General features: G+C 39.2%; 3 non-coding genes across 3 annotated transcripts; all 3 read left to right on the top strand.

Annotated features, from left to right (window-relative positions):
• Positions 1-442: 442 nt before the first annotated feature.
• On the top strand, positions 443-514 carry trnam-cau. Its single transcript has one exon. It is a non-coding gene; the product is annotated as a tRNA-Met (tRNA).
• Positions 515-1,490: 976 nt separating this feature from the next.
• trnar-ccu lies at positions 1,491-1,563 on the top strand. The gene has a single exon. It is a non-coding gene; the product is annotated as a tRNA-Arg (tRNA).
• Positions 1,564-1,569: 6 nt separating this feature from the next.
• trnam-cau lies at positions 1,570-1,641 on the top strand. The gene has a single exon. It is a non-coding gene; the product is annotated as a tRNA-Met (tRNA).
• The last annotated feature ends 3,666 nt before the right edge of the window (positions 1,642-5,307 follow it).

The following is a 5,307-nucleotide window of genomic DNA, read 5'->3' as shown; positions in this document are numbered from 1 at the left end:
CATCATCTGCCACACTCCCCTCTTTTCTCACCCTTGACTCTATTCATAAAACATCCAATAGTGAGGCCTTTGTATGCATTTTTAGAGTATAATAAATCCAACAGATATTTTAGAGTATAATAAATCCAACATCTCCCTGCTGAAACTACGTCAGTGGCGAGTGCGTGTCGGCACACATACGAATATATCAGCAATCGGCGGTTGCTGTTGTTGCAATTGAGGGCCAGTTGGACATTTTTTAGATATTACACAACACTAGCCTGACCTACCTTTTGTATGCTAGGACTGTAACCAAGACGTTAAAGAAACAGAGTACAAAAGGAAGATTTTGAGGCTAGAATTGCTGACCTTGATATGTGTGAAGCCCCAGTGGCCTAATGGATAAGGCACTGGCCTCCTAAACCAGGGATTGTAAATTCAAGTCCCATCTGGGGTGACTAACAGCAGAGTGGCGCAGCGGAAGCGTGCTGGGCCCATAACCCAGAGGTCGATGGATCGAAACCATCCTCTGCTAATTGTGTTTTACATCATTGTTCTGTATTACTTGTTATACTATCATAAAGTCAGTCCTCCAAAGTGAGCCAGCTTTGTGACAGGACAACTTGACTAAAGGCCCTAACAAACCAAGCCAACGGTCTGCCGTCGGACAGTTCAGAGGCGTCGGTGAACTGAGGTTTTTCGGCCGATTTAGCATATTGAATCGGCGGCGGCGGCAACGGCCGTCAGTGAGAGAAATCACTCTGACTGGCTGAAGTATGTGAGAGAAAATACCATTTCCCTTTGTATTAGCATTTGTGTACTCAGATTTATCCAAATGTTTTGGGAAAGTAGAGACTGTCCTAGTTTAGATATATTTGTTATCATATTCACATCCGCACTCTTTCCCAACATTATAATCACCAGTAACTCTTTTAATGAATCTTCCACTCAGAGGCAGGGCGGAAGGTGTGGGTCACAAAGGGGAATGAAGGCTAAATCAAGATAAGGTGTGGGTCACAAAGGGGAGGGAAGGCTGAACTAAGATTATAAAGAATGATGTAGTGAGGGAGCTCTCTGTCTTTGTACTCTGACTTTTCTGCTGTATGGACCCAAATTCATTTGCTTAATAAATAGTAATTGGCATCTCATCTGAATGACCAGAGACTTATTAAATAATTTCTCCAACAAGTACCATCTCTGAGCTAAAGTGAGCCCACTACAGATTTCTTCTATTCAGTCTTTTATATTTCTATTTTTTTCCTGTTCTTCTGGACACATGCTGGCACTGTGTCACAGTTTGTATCTCTAGTTCTCTATTCTGTCAGAGCTTTACTGTGTCTCCTCCTCCTCTTTCTGTTTCTCTTTATATCTCTGTTTTTTCTCTGTTACTGCGACAGTAGCTTCAGGGGCCATTGTTATCATAATTTAAACCCCACATTGTGTTTCCATAGTGTTGCTTTGTAGTGGAACATGCTGTTCGTGATTAGAAATGGTCAAATGTGCGATGTGAAGCCCCAGTGGCCTAATGGATAAGGCACTGGCCTCCTAAGCCAGGGATTGTGGGTTCAAGTCCCATCTGGGGTGATTGACAGCAGAGTGGCGCAGCGGAAGCGTGCTGGGCCCATAACCCAGAGGTCGATGGATCGAAACCATCCTCTGCTATCAGTATTTTACTGGGCAGCACATGCACCCAACAAAACTGTCAAGTGCGACCGAACACTTTCATTAGTCGCCAAACAGTTGATCTGCTCTGCTCTTATATCAAAGGAATAGGCCATGGTTAATGTCAAACCCTGACATTGATTCAAAAGTTCCCTTTGATTTACCGATACAGATAGCTTTATTTATCCCCGAAGGGCAATTCAGTTTCTGCAGTCCACCGAGACATATACACATTCATACTGCACAATCATCAATGACAGAGGGAACACAGTAGGTGGCATATGGGGAGGTGCAAGATCAATAAAAGTACAAGAATACAAATATTTGAAATAAAAACAATAAATACAAGAATAAAAACAAGACAAGATAAAAGAATAAAGGTTCCTACCTGTCCAGACAAGATGAGGGCATCCACAAGAAGCAATCCAGACAGCAGACGAAGCAGCTCCACATTGTCAGCAGAGAGAATCCTCTCTTAAAAAAACAAATGTACAGAACAGTTATCATAGTCAGATTTTTTCCCATTTCATTGTCCATCATATACGCCGTTCTCACAGCAGACATTTTTCACATTGTAAGATAAGCACAGGTGTAACTAATAACACCAACCATGGCTCTGTTGTATTCAAGTTCCAGTGAGAGTGACAGTGAGCCAGCATGCACAATACCAGGAACCGGAAATTCATTTTATTATTTAAACCTGTGCTTTTCCTACTTTTTTCCCTTTTATCTCAGTTTCACAACACATACACATTAGCTTAACCCTCCTGTTGTCTTCCCGTCGACCATGCAACTTTTGTTTTCTGGTTTGACTGTTTATAAAGCATAAACTAAAAATTATCACCAAATTTTGTGTTACACCTTTTTAACCAACTTCATTCCAACTCATTACCACAAGTTTTACACTTTTTTGGGAATTTATGGTCAATAAACCTAATTCATATGAAATTATACCTAATTTTTGTGTAAAAAAAACAGGCATTATGAATTATTTTGACTATAGTTATGATCAGAGGAGCATAAGGTTGATGGCTTATCACAGGCTGGTTTATGTCAAAGTTTAGTCAGAAATCTTTTTTGAAACAATTTAAATTTTTTGAATGGCAGCAAATAGTGACACATATTGTTCTCCCGGGTCAAAATTGACCTGGTCTGGTTTGACTGTTTATAAAGCATAAACTATAAATTATCACCCAATTTTGTGTTACACCTTTTTAGCCAACTTCATTCCAACTCATTACCACAAGTTTTACACTTTTTTTGGGGAATTTATGATCAATAAACCTCATTTATATGAAATTATACCTAATTTTTTAGTTAAAAACCCCCAGAAATTATGAATTACTTTGACTATAGTTATTATCAGAGTAACATAATGTTGATGGATTATCGCAGGCTGGTATATGTCAAAGTTTAGTCAGAAATTGTTTTTTAAACCAATTTGATTTTTTGAATGGCAGCAAATAGTGACACCTATTGTCTTCCGGTCTGGTTTGACTGTTTATATAAGGCATGCAGTATAAATTATCACCCAATTCTGTGTTACACCATTTTAGCCAACTTCATTCTTCTGGGCCGCAATTAAGCCAACAGGTGGCGACTAACGTTTAAACAGCTCATTAATAACAACCATATTTACTTCACATCACACAACCTGCCTGCTTTTACTACTTTACCATATCTCTCAAAGTAAAATAACACACAATTCAACTCTATTACAACGAAATGTTAATGCTAACCAGCTAGCTTTAAGTAGCTAACTCACCAGGATAATCCAATTAACGTTAATTGGAAATGAACCTTTCCAGTTTTCTCTCCCTGGCAATAACTGCCAGCTCCGTTATTACCTCTTGTAAATGTTAACATTACATTAGAAACTTCTGTTTTTAGAAACTCTTCTCATTAAACTGAGCTTCTGTCGCTCACCTGTATGCGTTGTGTGCTCACCTGATACCTGCTGGACAGACGCACTTGAGAGGCGTTTAGGGACATCTGTAAATTGGGAATACAGAAAATAACCAGGGTACACCAGGATGATGAATTAAGGGAATTAATATCAGGATTAATGGAAAACACAATAATACAGTGGGGAATCATCTAGGCAAGTCATTATGGAAAATACACAATCTTCTAATTAATTACTTATGAGTTTCCTGCCAATCTAACGTTACTGCTAAACACTCCAGTCCAGTAGGTGGCGGTAATGCATAACACGGTTTGCCAACCGCCATTAGCTAGTGATGGGAATTACGGGTCTTTTTAGTGAGTCAGATAATTTGGCTCAGCTCACCAAGAAGAGCCGGCTCTTTCGGCTCCCAAACGGCTCTTCATTTTACCACTTCTGCCTTTTATATAATTCAGCCAAATTTAACGCTGTTTTGACCTATGATTAGTATGTGTGCACATATATCACTTAAAATATTCAATTTAATTATACTAAACCTTATAATTTCCAGAATATCATAATTTTACATGCTGCTTTGTATACGACTGTCACTCATCTTTTCTGCTATTCGCGCACCGCACTCCTCTCTCTCTTTCTCTCCTCCACTCCCTCCTGCTCTGTACCTGTAGACCGTCAGCGCGCCGCACACCCGCGCCCCTCCCTGCTTGATGGTATGATCCTTGTCTGTCATCACCTGATTGGACGTCATTAACACAACATTCAGTCACAGTCAGTGCATGGAGTGCCCGTGACGCGGAGAAGATCATCCTATCATTCTGCCTTGAATTAATTAAAGAAAAACAAAAAACAAACGAAAAAAACGGCTTTCGGACGGGAGCCGGCTCCAATCGTTCACTTAAAAGAGCCGGCTCTTTGAACCGGCTCGTTCGTAACGACACATCACTACCATTAACACTCATAGGAGACGCATGGTGGAATACCACTAATGAGCTCCACCTGATGAACAAATAAAATATCCTAAAAATATTATTGAAATATCCCCAAAAAGTCTAAAATATCTTAAAAAAATATTAGTAAAATATTACCCAAAAATATTAATAAAATATCCCAAAACATATAGTAAAATATCCCCAAAATAGTAAAATATCCTAGAACTATTACTAAAATATCGGGAAAATATAAGTTAAATATCAGAAAAATATTAGTAAATTTAGTAAATGATCATACAAAAATAAGTAAAATATGTGAAAACAAAATCTTTAATAAACCAAAAAACATTAAAAAGAGCTCCACCTTTACCAGTGAAGTTGTCGGAGGCTCTAGAAGTGTTCGAGAGAGAGGAGATATAATTCACTTTCCATGACTGTCACAAGTCTGGGTAATAGAATATGTGTATATATATATTATCATAAATGTAGTTATATGGATATTATGGTTAGTAGTTGTGTCTTCCTAGCTGCTGTGTGGCTAACGTAGCAGCTAGGTGGCTCATGCTTTCATGCTGTGACCGTACTCGGCTCCTGATTGGCTCAGGCGGGTGTGTGGGCGGGACTTCGATGCCACAGCTCCAGCCCGTCACTACTGTTCAGACTCCGGCTCCAAAAGGGATGTTTTGGCTTCTTTTTTGTACAGTGGGAGGAAGTGGAGTCGTCCCTCTCTATGTACAGTCTATGGTTAGAAACATAATCAAAAATATTAATATGAAATAAGCCACCCATGTTTGAGTTATTAATCTTTAAATCCAAGGTGGCATGCACATC

The sequence above is a fragment of the Sebastes umbrosus genome, chromosome 6 (genome assembly GCF_015220745.1).
Source record: "Sebastes umbrosus isolate fSebUmb1 chromosome 6, fSebUmb1.pri, whole genome shotgun sequence".
NCBI classification, from domain to species: Eukaryota; Metazoa; Chordata; class Actinopteri; order Perciformes; family Sebastidae; genus Sebastes; species Sebastes umbrosus.
This window is presented reverse-complemented; position numbering and strand designations above follow the sequence as displayed.